Consider the following 19,407-nt stretch of genomic DNA (forward strand, 5'->3'; position numbering starts at 1 on the left):
GTCCTGTGAGACCTCTTCCCTTTAATGGCTTCTCTTAACATCTGCTGTGTTTGAAATGTCTGCTCGCCATTGATGATAAGACCATGTACAAAAAAGTCAAGGAAAAATCGTCTTCGTCTTATGAGTTCCTGCCCTGATCACTGGCTCTAAATCTTTCTAGACCGTCGAAAGGATTGGTATAGTCTTTCTACGGAGAGATAATTCGGTTCTGGATTATAAATATATCGCCAAGATTCATTTACAAACAACAGACCAACGAAAACAGGATCTTCAGTGGTTTCGAATGCTTAAAGCGGGTCAGAAACCTTCCACGCATATCTTCTTCAAAGAAGAGTTGTCCACTTGGCATTAATATCTCAAGAATTTCGTCATGAGGTACAAGATATTGCGACGACAGTTCCGTTGTGCAGCAATACTCACCACGGGTTACGATGCTTCTGCTCACACTCTAATCACAGAAAGGGCGTCTAGTCGAATGATTGCATTTCCGTAATGTCTAGGTCTGAAACCGTTTTACATCACTGCGTTTAGGTGTCAGATGGGATATGAACGTACCTAATTGATTGCTTTCTTTTTCGTGAGCCGATAAATGACATATTGTTCAGTATAGAATAACACAGATGGATTATCTTTGCAGCCATTCCCGCACCCTGCCATCTCATTGTGAACAAAGGCTTTATGGTTTGGAGAGAACGTCTCAGAGGAACAATGTGAAACATTCACCGCCGTCGGGAAAGTGGGACGTACGCGGAGCGTAGCTCTGACTCCATTGTGATGAACAAAGCGGCGCTTCCTCTAGAAAGTCTCCTGCGATTTCCACCCAATACTAGGTAGCTGTTTGCTAATAGCACTTCAGTTGCTCTTTTTTTTTGTTTGTTCAGTGTGAATATTTAAACGGAGCCGTTAGAAATGTTTTGAGGTTGGGTTTAAGTATTACTTGACTAAATTTTAGCAGGGAATGTTATAGAAGAATTGTTGCTTTAATGAGTGAAGTTTAAAACGTTTTGAGTCTGCGCAATTCGCTTTCTGTGTGGAAGAGCATTTTTAAGACTGTTGAACATCATTCTGGGCATTATTTACGATCAATGAATGACTTCCATTAGAGAATTATGTTGCTGATGAACTTGCACGCAAGTTTTATGAAACTAAATTCTCTTGCTTCACCGTGGTAGCTACCTCTTGGACTATCGGGTCTTTGTGTTAAATGAACTGCGATAGATAGATAGATAGACAGTTTGTTGATTAGTTAGCAGTTTCTTAATTAGTTACAAGTTCCACAGATCATTTGAACGATTCATTAATCGATATGTTTTGGAATTTACACGATTAGTGTTAACATTCACGAACATATTTTTAGTCCTACTCAAGAAACTATAGTTAAATTCTACATTTATTTACAGCCTCTTCGCGTTTAAATATAGATTCGTCCATGGATCCGAAGTTGTCCAGGAAAAATGATTTTACTTTAGATTCAAAACTTTCTTTTCTACCTCATTTTGTGTTATTGGACAAATGATCAAAAATTTTTGTTATTGAATATTGAACTCTTTTCTGAGCCGCTGGCAGGTTTAATAATGGGTAACAAACGTCGTTGTTTCCTTTTGTTGTTGTAGGTATGGAAGTCACTATTCTTCTCAGATTGTGATTATTTTTGACGAGTTTCATTTGACAGTATATATATTGTAATGGTGCAATCAAAATGCCTAACCGCTTGAAGAGGTATCTACGTGACAACCGCGGTTGCACACCACGTATTATTCTTACTGTTCGTTTCTCCACAGTCACTTCTTTCGAAGTGATGATTTATCCTCAGAAATTATTCCTTAGCACGTTATAGAGAGTAAACATGCAAGTAGCTGAATTCAACTGTTTGAGAAATTAGTGATATGCTGCTTCCAGATCAAGTATTCATCAATATGTGCACCCAAATATTTGGAACATCTACACTATTTATGACTCCCGTCCATGTTATGCAACAGTTATTCGTATGACTCTATTTGTTGTACACAAATAAAGATAGTGTGTTTTCTAAAGATTAAGTGAGAGCACATTTTCAGAGATTCACTTAATTATTCTTTTAAAAACATCATTTACAAAGAGAGAGGAGAGGGAGACAGGGATGGAGAGAGAGAGAGAGAGAGAGAGAGAGAGAGAGAGAGAGTATAAATTGCTAAGAGCAAATGCACCACTTCCTTCAATGACGTACAAGTAAGGATCAAATATTTTACGATGCTTCTGTTTTGATGGAAGGTATGTGGAGTACCTCATTTGAACTTCTGCCCCGGAATGTCCTATGCCACAGAAGCATCCTTCAGTTACACTATTGTAGAATGTTAAGCAACAGGAAATTTACACGTAGATGACTGATTATGACCCTTAGCAGTGGAACTGAAGTTGACTGGATGTATAATGTACCAAAATAATTGCCATCAGGTTCCACATAAATGACTGAAGCTAATAAGTGACCAGGGAAACATATCTTCTGAAAGAACACATGAGATTTTTAGTAACTGTAAATTTATAACTCCAACAGAGAAAGACATTGGCCATCTACTGAGATGATCAACATCGATTACATCCAAATTCTTGTACAATGAAATGATTTGTACGAAGTGATTTACAATTGCCACATCTGGGGAGTGGGTGGACAATTAGCTCCTACTCCGACATTAACTATGGATAACGCGATCTGATTGAAACTAGTTTGTTGATAGTGATTGTGAACTGCAAGGCTCCAAGGTACCACTAAATGAAAATTGGACAGCAACTGCTGCTGTTTGAAATCGCTCACCGTAGACGGTGAAAATATACCTTAAGAATTCCCACTGTACCAGAACTGAGCAATGCTCACGAAACACCAGCTGGAGCCAGTAAAGTAGCGACCAGCGGACCTCTGTGTGAGAACGCTGGACCTCCGTCTCATTCACCGCGTCAAAATCCTGAATCCTCTAATTACTCTATGCAATAAGCTACTAATGAACTTAGTACGCAGCCCTCCTTAATATACATTAGATCGATCATAGATCACCGGAACGCGACTGTATACGACGGCCTAAGAATTGCAGTTGCCGGAAACTATTAATTAATCTCTTAGGAAGGAAGGAAAAGGAACTCGAGAATTACACACCTGGAAATTGAAATAAGAACACCGTGAATTCATTGTCCCAGGAAGGGGAAACTTTATTGACACATTCCTGGGGTCAGATACATCACATAATCACACTGACAGAACCACAGGCACATAGATACAGGCAACAGAGCATGCACAATGTCGGCACTAGTACAGTGTATATCCACCTTTCGCAGCAATGCAGGCTCCTATTCTCCCATGGAGACGATCGTAGAGATGCTATATGTGGTCCTGTGAAACGGCTTGCCATGCCATTTCCACCTGGCGCATCAGTTGGACCAGCGTTCGTGCTGGACGTGCAGACCGCGTGAGACGACACTTCATCCAGTCCCAAACATGCTCAATGGGGGACAGATCCGGAGATCTTGCTGGCCAGGGTAGTTGGCTTACACCTTTTAGAGCATGTTGGGTGGCACGGGATACATGCGGACGTGCATTGTCCTGTTGGAACAGCAAGTTCCCTTGCCGGTCTGGGAATGGTAGAACGATGGGTTCGATGACGGTTTGGATGTACCGTGCACTATTCAATGTCCCCTCGACGATCACCAGAGGTGTACAGCCAGTGTAGGAGATAGCTCCCCACACCATGATGCCGGGTTTGGCCCTGTGTGCCTCGGTCGTATGCAGTCCTGATTGTGGCGCTCACCTGCACGGCGCCAAACACGCATACGACCATCATTGGCACCAAGGCAGAAGCGACTCTCATCGCTGAAGACGACACGTCTCCATTCGTCCCTCCATTCACGCCTGTCGCGACACCACTGGAGGCGGGCTGCACGATGTTGGGGCGTGAGCAGAAGACGGCCTAACGGTGTGCGGGACCGTAGCCCAGCTTCATGGAGACGGTTGCGAATGGTCCTCGCCGATACCCCAGGAGCAACAGTGTCACTGATTTGCTGGGAAGTGGCGGTGCGGTCCCCTACGGCACTGCGATCCGGTCCCAGGTCGACGGGCACGTGCACCTTCCGCCGACCACTGGCGACAACATCGATGTACTGTGGAGACCTCACGCCCCACGTGTTGAGCAATTCGGCGGTACGTCCACCCGGCCTCCCGCATGCCCACTATACGCCCTCGCTCAAAGTCCGTCAACTGCACGTACGGTTCACGTCCACGCTGTCGCGGCATGCTACCAGTGTTAAAGACTGCGATGGAGCTCCGTATGCCACGGCAAACTGGCTGACACTGACGGCGGCGGTGCACAAATGCTGCGCAGCTAGCGCCATTCAACAGCCATCACCGCGGTTCCTGGTGTGTCCGCTGTGTCGTGCGTGTGATCATTGCTTGTACAGCCCTCTCGCAGTGTCTGGAGCAAGTATGGTGGGTCTGACACACCGGTGTCAATGTGTTCTTTTTTCCATTTCCAGGAGTGTATTTTGTATGTACCTGTATTATAAAAGATTTAGACGTAAGATTATTGTCGACTTTTTGAGCTTAACATTTACCAGGCCAGCACTGGATAACGCGGTAGCTCCGGAAAGCTTCGTTGCCAGTCAGGTAATCTGGAAGAACTCGGCTTGGCAGTGACAGCAGAGCCTTGCGCAATACTTCCCCATTGACGGGAGCGACCGCAGTATGGCGGTTCAATCTCACGGTCGGAGATCCTGCAGACGAAATGCGCCGCTAAGACACGCCGTACCGCGCCACGAGCAGACGCTGCGACGGAAAGAAAGCCGGTGCCGGCGTCAGGAGAAAGTGTCGAGGTGCGGAATGTCACGGTGCACATCCGCCTTCTCCTGCTCACCGCTCCCGCCTGCCATTGTATGTGCAGCAACACGTTCTTCCGGGGTGCGACAACTAATTGACGCTTCGCGTGTAATACACGGATTTCCTTATGTCTCCACCACAATCTCTATTTATTATTCACTGCAATACTTAATAACGCGAAGCGGTACATTGTACACGCCACCGATAGCAGCTACCCAGGCCAGTATACCACTGCTAACAATGCCACTGCCGCGCGGGATTAGTCGAGCGGTCTGAGGCGCTGCAGTCATGGACTGTAAGGCTAGTCCCGGCGGAGGTTCGAGTCCTCCCTCGGGCATGGGTGTGGGTGTTTATCCTTAGGATAATTTACATTAAGTGGTGTGTAACCTTAGCAGTTAAGTCCCATAAGATTTCACACACATCTGAACATTTTTGAACAATGCCACTCTACTACAATCATACAACAGACGGTAAAAACCGGCCTCATCCCTCGCTGCGAAGGATTTTTCTACAGCAAACAACGCCGAAATCTTAACTCTTCCTCAACGGGCACTTTACGCAACCGCTACCATTCCAACTACAGGCGAAACTGCAAATCGAAACCTCACCCAACCGAACCAGACCACACTGGCTGGTCTATGGTCTCCTCCGTCGAAATAATTCTTTCCATACCCACCACGCTTGAGGACAGGATGAGCACGCTTATGTTTATGCACCTTTTAAACACGTGCGTTATCCTAAATAAATCTTACTATCACTCTGTCTTCAACGTAAATACACAAGCGGCCCATTTATTGAATGAGGACATTTTGTGTTCAGCCGAATTAACAATTACTTAATCCATTTCCTCCCTTCGTAAGCATCTACTGTCTTCCAAAAATAAGACCACATCGCTTATACCATTTTCCATAGTGTCCCGATACCCACTTCCCGCTCCGGACAACCGTACACTTTCAACAGCGAACGACACACTGTGCCATCATCCACTTGAAGGAGTACTCTCGTTGTCTTCTGCCACTGTTCCACCTGCCTATAAGTAATCGGAGCTGCTCTGTCGTAGTCACCGAATCGAATCTTTTTTGAATTCGGAGGATCTTCGACGGCGCCTTCACCATGGGACAAATCACCAATGCTAAATCACCCACACACATACTGAACTTCTATAATATCAGCACTTAGAAGGCAATAACAATACGCTTCTAGTAACAATGGACATCTCCCACTATTTTTTATACATCCTTGTTACTATATACAATGGCTACCAATAAAAGTGAAGCACCCGAGAGATAAGGTAAAGTGTCAACGTAATATTCGTAAATGTGCACACCATTGGCGGGTATTGAACGATAAGATTTGCAATTCTGTGTGACTGGTAGGACATATGGCAGAGTATTGGTCGTGTTCTGTATTGTTACCCGGTCTGTTCCGGTATAAAAGGAGTGCGAACAGCGTCAGATGATGTGAAGGACGCTGAGATGCCACGTACTTGTCTGAGACAGCGTTATCAGCACCTGATACAGTTGTAAAGGTTCCCATTGTGCGTCGGCTTTTGGCCACGAGCTTCTGGCGCCATAATACGGACTGCGCTGCCCATCCCGCCGGAGGTTCGATTCCTCCCTCGGGCATGAGTGTGTGTGTTGTTCATAGTTTAAATTAGCTTAAGTTAGATTAAGAAGTGTGTAAGTTTAGGGACCGATGACTTCATCAGTTTGGTTACTTAGGAATACACACACATTTGAACATTTTGTGGGTGTGCATGTGGCCGGCTGGTCATCTTGTACAATATCAGATCTGTGGGGAATTCGGATGCGACAGTGGCCCGATATTGGATAGCATGGGGACGTGAGGGCAGGCATACCCGTCATAAAGGTTTCGGTCGACCATTTGTGACCACCATAACGGAGGATCGCTGATGTGCCAAGCGCCTACATCCGAAAACGAGCAATGCACCTCCTGTAACATTCTTCAACATTTCGCGCCTTCATAGGAGACATGCAGCAGCCAGAGTAGGGAAATAACGTTCCATGGGTAAGCTGCAGTTAACACCATAACGCAAACGGCTGCGTTTGAAGTGTTGCTCTGACCAGCGATCATGGACAACTGATGAACGGAGTCGCACCGTGCTCAGGATGAACTGCGGTTCAGCGTTAGTCTAGGCGACCATCGTTTGCCATTATGGCGGCCACCGGACGGAGAGACACCTGCAGAGAGCTCCCATTCTTCCAATGCTTTGGAGACGCACTATGATGTTACTCGTGGCTTCATGCTGCGGGGAACCAGCGGGTATGGCTTCAGGTCATGGCTGGACCCTAAGTAGCTCCAATGGGCCGACAGGTTTGAAGTTCCCACTCGAAGGAGTCTAAACATTGTAACATACGCTCGATCACTAAACCACTGCGGCCAGGATATTAACGCACAATCGTCCCATCAGGAAAAGAAAGAATTTGCAAATTGGTGGTTAGTTCCTGTGGAGGGAAACTGCTGAGGCCTTCGGTCCCTAGGCTTACACACTACCTGATGTAACTCAAACTAACTTTCGCTAAGGACAACACAGGGGGAACCGCGCGAACCTTGGTAAGGCGCCTCACACCGCACGACTACCCCGTGCGACAGTAGAATTTGAATCACGTACATGCGTTTGCAGTCTCGGACACATAGCCGAATTTTAGTGAAACTGAATACGGTAACATTGTTTGTGAATAAACAGAAACAGATGCCAGAGCCGGCCGGTGTGGCCGAGCGGTTCTAGGCGCTTCAGTCTGGAACCGCGCGACCGCTGCGGTCGCAAGTTCAAAGCCTGCCTCGGGCATGGATATGTGTGACGTCCTTAGGTTAGTTAGGCTTAAGTAGTTCTAAGTTCTAGGGGATTGATGACCTCAGATGTTAAGCCCCATAGTGCTCAGAGCCATTTGAACCATTATGTATGAACATCTTCCACAGTCGGGTACATGAAACAGCACCGCACTAGCGTACCGTGGATGCAAGTTTTTTTTCCGATAGAATGAAGCACCAATACACGCTACCAGTACAAGTGAACGCAGTTTCTGCGATATTACGGAGTCGTTGCAGAGTTCCTGTTTCCAATCCCTTTTTTTTCTTCTGTTCCCGAGGGGTTGCCACACCGTCATCCGGTTTGGAGAATCGGCTGGCCTCTTCCGAGATGGGAACGGGATCAAGTTGGCGGAATGTGTTCCAGTAGGCTAACGACGACGAAAGCGCCCCTTCGAGGTGGGCCGGCACGTCAAACAGGTTTCACCCAAACATCCCGCGGGCGGAGGGAAAAAACCGAAAACACGGGACGCGACGTCCTGCCTCCAAGAGACAGGGCCAAGCGGTAGGTTAGGAAGACGGATGGCGCGCCCGGCAAATTATTGATAGCGTCCCGCGCCGCGCTGCAGACGCGGCAGCAGGTAGTAATAAGGGGATGTCGGCCGCGGCGTACATCAGCGCTGCCAACCCGAGCGGGAACCGACGCTCGTAACTCACTTTATTATTATGCTCGGCTCTCGAGGCCGAAGGAAAGGCCGACCGAGAATAGATTATGCTAAGTCAGCGGCGACGCCGTATCCATACCTTACGGACCTCTGAAACGGTTCTGCTCCACGAAAGTCGGTAACCAGTAATGCAAACAGTGCGGAGACGGCAACACCAGGGGCCATATAAGTAGCTAAACAGCTCTATTAATTCGGAATCGAGGTGTAATACGTCCGTCCCGGTCGCCCTCATTGTCATAGAGATGTGATTTATTGTCTGTAGGGGGTGTTCCTTAATTTCTACGGATTTTAAAAATGAAGACATGACCTCTGGTCGAACGTAATTTAACCACACGGGCTAAAAATTGCGAGCCATTGTAATCGTATCGCATGACTCATTAAACATCGGAAGAGTTATTCTACACTCATGCCTAACATACTGCTTCTGCAACTTGCTTTTTGTAAGGAAGGACCTGGGTTCGATTCCCGGTATCGTCTCGGATTTTTCTTGCGTATCGAGGTCTGGTCGGCGTCGTGGAGCCGAATGAGGGGTTGCTTGAATAAAGAAGTTGAGTCTTCACCAGGATTCATCTGCTGGCAGTAATGGCTGGAGGGGTAGGAGACTTGCTGATCAAGTGTCCCATGCCCATAGATAGCTCCTCGCACCGCCTTGTAGGCAGCAATAGTTCAGTCGGAACAGGCCTAAGGCCTAATCTGTGAGTGGTAGTTTTACATATGCAAGTGCTTATCATGTATATGGTTGCAGTGAATCGTCACAGTTCAAATGGTTCAAATGGCTCTGAGCACTATGGGGCTTAACAGGTATGGTCATCAGTCCCCTAGAACTTAGAAATACTTAAACCTAACTAACCTAAGGACATCACACAACACCCAGTCATCACGATGCAGAGAAAATCCCTGACCCTGCCGGGAATCGAACCCGGGAACCCGGGCGTGGGACGTCACAGTTAGTCAACGTAAATCAATTCCATTCAAGCGGATGCTGATAATGTCGAAATTAGCCGTTAAACAAAGTAAAGTCATGTTGCAATTTCCTTCTTGAAAGAATAAAAGAATACCCAAAGACTGTTTTGGCAGTGTTGCAATTCAGGTGGCTTGCAGTTGCCTTCCTCTTCCCTGTGCATCTGAATTAAGTAGATGATGATGGAATGAAAGGAACAGAGACGCTGAAACTCGGTACAGATGTAAAAACTTTTCCTGCTGAATAGCACCAAAAGACTGTCGAAATTCATGGCTTCGTCTTTCGAGCGGATGACGGTTCAGTGTTACATGCACTCACACGAAAAGACACTTGGGAGATGTTGGGAATTTAACCTTGATCTTTGCAGTGTGAAATTTGATCCATCACCAGGATTCAAAAAAGCTACCTCCCTTAGCTTCGGAGGCGGCTTCTCAGTAGAGATGTACAAATTTTCTTAACTACATTTACTCCAAGTCATGTTCTCCCTCCATCCAAGCCTCTTGCTTCAGTCGTCTTCTCCCTTGTTCGTGATCTCGGCGCATAATCGACGTCACAATATTTGGACATCTTGGTCTGTTCGCCATGATAGCAACAGATGGTGCTAGTACTCGTCCCAAGTAAGGATATTGTGCATCGATGTCTTGGGCTAATTTCTTAACTTGTTTACAGCTGTTTATAGAGAGACATAATGATACAATGAGATCCTTTTGGCAGGTGAGGGTTTCACACTAACCATACTATACACAGTTTCAAGTTAATTCTTGAAGGAACAGCAACGTATATACTACTATTTTTCATCAGGACCTATCTAACTTTCTTCACTCATTGAGCTCAGAATCATATGACGATATTTGCAGGAGACTATAGCGTAATCAACGCGAACGTCGTTGTGAAAGTTGTAGCGCTAATAGAAAAAGGTAAAAGCAGGTTGCGTCTATGTGTTTTCACCAGCAGTAAACTTTTCTTGACGACGTGCACATTTTTATGCTGTGTTCAATTATAAATTTTAATCAGTTATTGATGTGACTTTTGTGGTATTAAAGCTAGCGAATGTACAAAAATCATTTTATGGAAGAAACTGTGACAGGTTCTTTTGTCAGAGCAGCGGTGTCTTCATTCCACAGGTTCTCTTACGTGACGCTCTTTTGAATACAGATGACGAGCAAGACAGAATAGTAGTTAACACATCTGCTGCAATTTTATGCATTCAATGCACATACATCTTTTACGCCTCATGACTGATACACAGCTAAAGTTTACGAAACTTCCAGGTTTACTAATGCTGTACTAGAGGCAGTATCAGCTACTATAAACACAGCTGTAAGTTAGTTTCGTGACGAGTATGGCTACAACACTTTATGAGATATTTCTTTGATATTACGTGGTAAGTAAGAGCCAATAAACTAGAATCTCGTTCGAAATGAATAGCTTAAAACTCCCGTGAGACCCTCCTTATTTGTTTCCATGATCCACCTAAATTACTCGAGACGATTGCATGAATGGTTCATTAAGCCGTCAGCCGATTTCCTTGTCTATTCTTGTCAAAGCTGATAATGTGCTCTGGTTTAATGATGTAGACGGTATGCCGAGCTTTAACCCACGTTCCTTCCTTCTAAGGTGCATCACCAACGCTGTGATCAGCTCTTTCTGGGTCCATTTCCATTGTGTTTTATATTTCACGTATCAAATTTTGAAGCTAATAGTCATTTTACTAAACCAAATGGAAATTTTAATTTGGTAGTCCTAACTGAACGCAATTGGCCTTGCCGTAGTGGTAACACTGGTTCCCGTCACGTCATTGAAGTTGATAGCTGCCGGAAGTTGTCAGCTCTTGATGGTGACCGCTCGGGTCTACCGAGCGCCGTTGGCAAGTGGGCTGCACTCAGCCTTTGTGAGGCCAGTTGAGGAGCAACTTGAGCAGCCTGACTGAAAAGTAAAATGTTATCTGCGGCGATAGAGCAACGTACTTGATGCTTGAATGGACGTGATATACGTAACTGAGCCACCGGAGATTAACTGACTTTCAGCTCCAGAGTGATGAGTTCTCAATGTCATTCGGATATCCAATGTCAGGTTTTATGCAAGACTCATTTTCACAATAGAATCAGCAGAATATGACGATGCTTTGCTGAGTGTAATTATATATTTTGACGATGCCATTACGGCTTTATCATATTAGAATGTGGTGTAGAACAGATTTGAAGACGGTCATTACTGACACAAACCGGTCATCGTCGAAGGGCTATATATTGTGACCAAAGACTGAAATAAAAAACATTTTTCAGCAATAAGATACTGGGAGAAATTCAATAGTCATTCAGCTTCGTTTACTATGTTACCAGTTTGACCTTCATTTTCTCGGTTGACTAAATAACTTCAAGCTTTCTGTATACCAGTAGAGAATGATAGCGTGATAAATGGCGTAGTCAGAAAATGAGTTGATAGTAAACCAAAGAAAGGCGAAATAATGAAGAGTAGCAGAAATGAGATTAGCGAAATAACATCAAAATTTGGGTCTATGTAGGAGACGAAGAGAAGGAATTCTGCAACCTTGGAAGCAAAAGACACATTCTTTGCTAAATGAAGCCTACTTTTGCCAAATATAGGCCTTAATTTGAGAAAGAAATTTCTGAGAATGTACGTCTGGGGCACAGCATATTCTGGAAAAGAAGAGAATCGAAGCGTTTGAGATGTGCTGTTGCAGAAGGATGCGGAGTGATAAGAAGCGAGGAGGTTCTCCGCAGAATTGATGACGAAGGAAAAAGAAAGGGAAAAAAAGTCTTGTAGACATCAATCAGGATCAGAGCACCAGCTCAATCTGAGAAAAAGGGAAGGAGCTGCTCGTGATCTAGCTGTAGGCATAGATGGTGCGAATACGTGAATGTGTAGTTTGATATGCCGAAATGAGGATCTGAACCCCGTTGCATCTAAACTAGACTAGTGCCTTAACGTCTGAACCTCCTCTCTCACGTAATTACTCAGCGAACGGAAATTTCCCTCATTTTATGAGAAACTCCTTTGTCACTCACATTATGGTTCAAAAATAAATAAATAAATAAAAATAAATTAAATTAAAATAAAAAAATTGGCTCTGAACACTATGGGACGTAACGTCTGAGGTCATCAGTCCCCTAGAGCTTAGAACTACTTAAACCTAACTAACCTAAGGACATCACACACATCCATGCCCGAGGCAGGATTCGAACCTGCGACCGTAGCGGTCGCGCGGCTCCAGACTGTAGCGCCTAGAACCGCTCGGCCACACAGGCCGGCTCACATTACGGGTAACTGCAGTATACGCACGAATCTTTATCCAATATATTCATGTAGTTTCGTTAAAATTTAGCATCAAATGGTTCTAAAGTCCAGGGAACGGTGAAGATATAGTGCTGTACAGCAACGAAGTGTCAGTGAGGACTGCTTGGCTCGAATTTCACTCATATATTGCCGCAAGCTATAATACTGTATCTGCATGTCTTTATCCTTCCCACCGTTACTGCAATTCTGACAAGGTATAAGGCAGCATATGTGAGAGAGCTGTGACGCATCCAAGTCTTAGCGTGTGAGTTGAGCGTACTGAGAATAGATCACAAGTTTTACATTCGCCTTGTCGCTCTATGACATAGAATGACTCAGGGGTTTCATTTCACAAGCACCTTTTCGCCCAGGGAGTGGAAAGCGACACGCAAGTTACGGCTGTCGGAGACAGAATGCGGACCTGAGTTTCGCGTATTTGGTGCCAGGCGCGCACGCGCAGCGAAAGTCTGTGGCGGCTCGGCTCGGCACGGCGCGGTGCAACCGACGGTTCCGTGTAGAGCCGTGGGGGGCGGACACGACATCCGGCAGGGGGGGGGGGGGGGGGGGGCAGAGGCAGGGGCAGGAAGAGGCTTCGCTTTCTGTGGCCGCCACCTGGCGCGGGCTAACGGGACCAGGGAGCGGCGCGCGGAACTGGGACGCACCAGTAGGTCAGTGATGCCTCTCCAGGATGCGGCCGCGCATGCGCCGTGCGCCTGCCGCCCGGTGCCCACTGCCCTCACGGCTAGCCAAGAGCGTACGATCTTGACCGCGGATATTGACGCAGGAGCTACAATTATAACAAAGCATTTCTGGTGCCTTCTTAAGGCATTTTACGACGGGTATTTTTGCTACATACGTTGAAAAATACCACCAACAGTATAAAATTCATTGGTGTGTCGAGAGGAGTCGGATAAATGTCAGCACTGGATACCATCCTCTCTTTTCTTTTACCTTCCATATCTCTTTATAGCTGCAATACCATTGTATGTAGTGTGAGGTTGGGACAACTGCCGGCCTGAGTGACCGAGCGGTTCTAGGCGCTACATCCTGGAACCGCGCAGGTTCGAATCCTGCCTCGGGCATGGATGTGTGTGATGTCCTTAGGTTAGTTAGGTTTAAGTAGTTCTAAGTTCTAGGGGACTGACGACCTCAGAAGTTAAGTCCTATAGTGCTAAGAGACATTTTTTGGAACAATTCAGGGAGAAGATACATTCATTACATCACTATTGCTACCACTCTAGCGTAAATGAAATGATCGTTTAAGGACAAAATCCCTGTTTACCTACAGCACATCGCAAGATTAATGCAATATTTCTGCTATAAATTTCTGTAAGACTGTATAAACATTGTACTTCTGTATAGGAACATTAGTTAACAAAGTTTCTCGTCTCTGAATTCCTACGACTTCTACTTTCAGTTTGGCCGTATAGGAATTTAAACGTGTCCGAACAGTACTAACGAGTGCCCCATCCCTCAGAATTTGCTGCATTCATCGGAATTCTTCCAAGCCGAGGTCATCTCTTCGTCCAGCTTCGGAGTAAAACTACGTGTTCTTTCTGCTTCAAACTGTATTACAGTGTCTAAATAAAATCTTTTTGAGTATTAGGCCGCGTTATTATGAAACACTGAAGTAACTATAATGCCGACGTTTCGACCCACTTTGCAGCAGTTATCTCCAGGGCGCGTCGTTAGCATTTTAGTTGCTTTAGTGTTTATTCAAATTGACACTGAGCGTGAAAATCTACGAGATTTTAATACAATGTTTGTAATTCTTATACACATTTTACATTTTTTAATTGATACCGAGTTACCCGTGAGGAAGGTTCCAGATTGGAAAAGCTGTAGTAGAAATAGCGGCCACTTCTGTATGTACGACTGTAAAATACTCCCCTAACATTTATGGTTACGACACTCCACTGGCCTTTGCTCTGAACTTGTTTGGTAAGTGGAAGCCTAAAAACTGGGTTCGCAACTGGAAAGAGTGGGATTCAAACCCGTGTTAAGCCACGCTGATATGTTTCCATGGTCCCTCTGAATCGCTAGAGGTGATTGCCGTAATGGATTTATTTCCTTCCCCATTGTAGTCGAGGCTGTGCTCTGACTCTAATGATGTCGGCGTGACGTCAAATTTTGTCCCCCTTCCGCATTAGCTCTAATTTCTCTGATTTATTCGTTCCGTAATTTAACGATACATGTGTGGAATGAAGTAATTTGTTGCCCCACTCTCCTTCGAAACCACTGTTTCGGAATTTTAACAGTAAACCCTTACGCCGCGCGGTTTGGGGCGCCATGTCACGGATTGCGGGGCTCCTCCGGCCGGAGGTTCGAGTCCTCCCTCAGGCATGGGAGTGTGTGTTGCTCTTAGCATGTTAGTTTAAGCAGTGCGTAAGTCTAGAGACTGATGACCTCAGCAGTTTGGTCCCTTGGGAATTTAAACACGTAGTAAAACCTTATGGCGTGCTCGACGCCTCTCTTTTAGCGGCTGCCATTGGAGTTTTTTCAGCATACCCGTGATGCTCTCGCCTTTTCTAAGCCATGCGTAACGAAATGCGTCGCTCTTCATCGTATATTCTGCATCTGTTCTATTAATGAATCTTGATAGGCGTTGCGGTAACCAATTGTTTGTTGGATGAATTCCGATAGATCTCAGCCTAGCGTCCGCTTTTCCTACTCTTAATTTCATCTGGATGATACTCATATGTGCTTTGCTGTTCTTACCGTTTCCAATAACACTTCGCCAGTAGCGTAATCGAACAGTAACATATCTCTTCGCCTGTTTATGGACAGTACGTTACATTTATTTACTTTCATGGTCACCGGCCAGGTCTTGCACCAATCAACGACTCTGGACAGGTCTGACTGCCTTTCGCTTCACTCTTCTTCCGTTGCAGCCTCTTGTAGTTTCAGACGTTAACCACGTCATCATTTACATGTTGTGTTATGGGTATAGACACATATATTTTAATAAATGGTACCTTAATATGTACCCATCACCGAGTGTTCGTTGTTTTCCCTCAGCATATAATAGTCGTCCCGCGAAAACAACGTGTAGTTTACTACCCAATGTTTCCTGCATGGTTGTAACTGCGCTACGAAGTGGACTATGCCTGTCTGTGTAGACTACCCGTTTACCACGCTTCAATACCTGACCTGCTACCCAAGGGGAAACGAACATTAATGGTTTGCTTGTGCCACCCTATTTGGAGGTACCAGCCAACCGAAAAATTTACTACTCGTAATAGCTATAATTATTAGTTTGCAAATGAAGTAAATACTGATGTATCATTGTTCTGTACACTGTGTTCAGTCATCAACAGAAATGTGGGCACTTATACCCCCAACTCACTGTATATTGTAAATAGTATTGGTCCCATAACATCTTTACGTATCTCGATTTTTCTCCGTTAAGCAAAGTGTTAAGCTTTATCTATGAGGAAGTAATACTGTAATGAAGATGATTAATTGATAAATTTCTGTACTAGCTATGAAGAGACTATCCTTAGAGCTGCTTTGATTTTGCAAGTACTTTAGGGGATACTTGACAAAATCTGCAGATGGTGCAATACAGACTAGTGGTTATTTATTATGGCGCTTGAAAGGCAGCTCGACATTGTTAACAGCAACAACGTTTCCTTCTCTTGTCTCTCACAGTTCGCTTCATGCCCTCCAATCTATTTAAAATTAAGAACTCGTCGTAAGACTTGCTGTCGGCGAGAAAAGAAGAAGAAGAAAAGAAAAAAACAGTGGTCCAAATAAAACTGCCTCTAAAATTGTTATCGGTTAATCAATCTCTGGATTAATTAACATATGAGGAATGACAGTATAGATGGAGCAACCGCACAAGCAACAATGCCACGAGTTCGTCTGCACAGACAGCACATACAATAAAATCTCCTTACTTCAAAGGTTGCCGCATTTCTCTACTTGTGTTTCTTAGCTATTTAGCAATGCCCTTATTTGAAATAATATTACTTACCTCATTGTCAGTTGTGGAGCGCGGGGACCAACAGTATGGTAAATTTTCTAGGCTACATAATCGAGTTTACTTCGCTGGGTGACTGAAAGAAAGAGGTTGGGGGGGGGGGGGGTTGCATAACATTAAAGATGTGCAAGAGGGTGCAAGGTTGCGAACAGACTAATTTCTGAGAGCAAGCATTTGTGAGCACAGAAAACTTGATGACAATAAGATGAATGGTAGACACCAATCAGTTAATACTTGCGCTTTCTTTCCATTGTACTGAGACATATGAATTACTTGGTTATTCACATGATTTCGCCAAAAATCTCCAGCCAGACATAGGAAATTAGGCTAAAGTGAGCGCTGCTGACATTTTGTAGAGCCCTTCGAGAACTGATTTCACTGCTCGCAGCAGACTTGCGAAAAGAGAAAGTAACCTGTATTTCCCTGTGAATCACCAGGTGGACAAAAGAACTACTTTTATTCATATCGGTATTTCTAGCAGTGAATCGATACACGATGATGAATTATATTCCTAAAATCTTAACAAGGGATGCTGAGGAATCTCGTTATTTCCGTTGCAATGCGAATTGTTGAGCTGTGTATTGGGGTGCTGCCGCGGCAATATTTTAATTTGCCAGTAAATTGTTTTGGAGAGCACGCCTGAATGCCCAGTGGAAGTTATTGCTGCAACAATTCCATTTTTTTTTTTTTTTTTTTTTGTATTTGCCGAGTTTGAGAAGGGTTGCAATAATATTGGGAGCACACGGTATTATTTGAGATAACTCTAAGTTTATGACTTTTGTGATTAATTATAATTGAAAACGTATTGTTAACAAAAACGTGAACCCGTTCTGGATAAAAATACTTGTAGTGAGACTTACTTTATGATTGTAATAGGAATTGCGTGTGAACTGACTGAAGACAGCACCGGTCGTACTAAGGTGAAGATTGCGTTTTCAAGACGCCGACAAAATGAAACCGTTTTCACGAACATCTAACTGAACTGCCACCACTCATTGCAATTTCACTACAGTTACATTGTAAGTGCAACTGTTTGTGTGTCTGGAATCAACACGATAAATGCTCCTGTTAGTAGCTTCTGTTAACTTCGGAAAGAGAAACTTCTTCTGGGAACCAGACCTGGCCGATAGAACTGTAAATGCAATTATTTTTTACACGGTTTTTTTGCGGCTCATCACACATTAGACGCCAATTGCGGGCAAAGGCGTATGGGACTGGTGTATTTACGACAGCTAATTGTACCTTACTTGCAGCGCCTAAGCCATTCTAAAACATACTCGTAGAAAAATAACCGCCTATGGACATGACTCCAGAAATTTATTCGTACGCTTTATTCTATAAGTGTATGGTTTACCAGCGTGGAATGATAGCTAACAAGAAATGAATATAATCGTTATGACTCTTTTCGGTTCTTACGAGTTTTCGTATTAATATAATACCAATCTCTCTTTCTCTTGAAGGTGTACTGGAAATTAAGTGGTACTTCTATCAAAATATTGCTCGATTGTCGAACGTGCTCTCACGACTAATCATTTTATCATATTTTGAGTGAAAGATACGTGTCTAGTCTGGTCAACTGATCAGTGAATTGCGTGATACTGAATTGTGTTTTTAGAGTTTACTTTTACCAGAAATCTGCGAATAGCGAAGTGCTGTTATTAACAACCAGGTTTTCCAAAGGCGTATTTCTCGATATCGGCTGTATCTTGGTAGGAATCTGTTGATAAAGCATATCATTGAAAACCCAGTTTTGAATTTCTATTTGCGAGACAGGTTTTTCTCACTATTGAGATCTCAGTTTTTTGCAGTGATATTACTAATTACTGTCTGTTTAGTATAATTGAGTATGGACCTCACAGGGCATATTTCCAAAGGGTTTCTAGACTACCGTTCAAATCTGTTACGGCAAGACACTTCCACTCCTCTACTCATATATCAAAGCTTTCATCTAACCTCTTTCCCTTAATGAGAGAAAACCTACCCCTTTGTATTGTCAGGAGTGTAGCCTTTGATACAATCTTGTTCCCGTACTTTTCCTTTGCAACTCACGCAGTGACTCCTCCTTGGTGCTTATGAACACATGTGTCAGTGGTGATAACACAAGATAACACAAAATACTTCGAGCTAATTTAATTCGGGTCCTTGTTTGGGGCCTCGTTAGCATTTAGACATTCCGCTCGCATACACCAGTTTCTCGTGCATGAAATAATCGATTGTTTTCCTTTACTGTCTTCTGAATCTCTGACTACACTGTTGATCTAATTTTTTAATTGTTTGTAGCCGCTGATGCATGCACACACGGTTTGATCTATTGTCAGTCACAAGTCAATGTGACAAATAGTGGTATAAAAAATCTTTCTTTGGCCACAATTTTTGTTTTTATTTTCGTATATGCAATGGGCCCAGTAACAGAAGACAGAGATGCGTGTTAGAAACTTTTTAAAAATGTGGCTGAGCCAGTTTTTATATTTAAACGACTTCCCACTCTCTGTTTTCCACAGCCATGCCATCGGGTTGATATTCTTCTTTATTTTATTTTTTTAAATTTTTTTCTTTGGCTGTGACCTGACATGAACAATTCTCAAGTTGTAATGAAACAATTACTTATGATATGTAGTATCGATATCAATTTTTGGTTGTGCTGCCAAATGTCAGACAAAACATTCAAGAGTTTCGGCTACCATCCAGATTAGCTGTACTTTTGATCCTGACACTGAATATGACTTTCCTCTGACAATGACTCAAGCAACTGAAAAAACGTTCCACCTTGAACCAACTACCACATTTCCCATGACTTCTTGCTAGTTCACAATTTGGACGAATTTACTGTAGGATC

General features: G+C 44.1%; 1 protein-coding gene across 1 annotated transcript in view; it reads left to right on the forward strand.

The window, feature by feature from the left end:
- The window catches only part of LOC126344305 (uncharacterized), a 125,110-nt gene that overhangs the window by 44,396 nt on the left and 61,307 nt on the right, over positions 1–19,407 (forward strand). The gene's annotated exons all lie outside the window — the stretch shown is intronic.

This window comes from Schistocerca gregaria, chromosome 1 (assembly GCF_023897955.1).
Source record: "Schistocerca gregaria isolate iqSchGreg1 chromosome 1, iqSchGreg1.2, whole genome shotgun sequence".
Classification (NCBI taxonomy): Eukaryota; Metazoa; Arthropoda; class Insecta; order Orthoptera; family Acrididae; genus Schistocerca; species Schistocerca gregaria.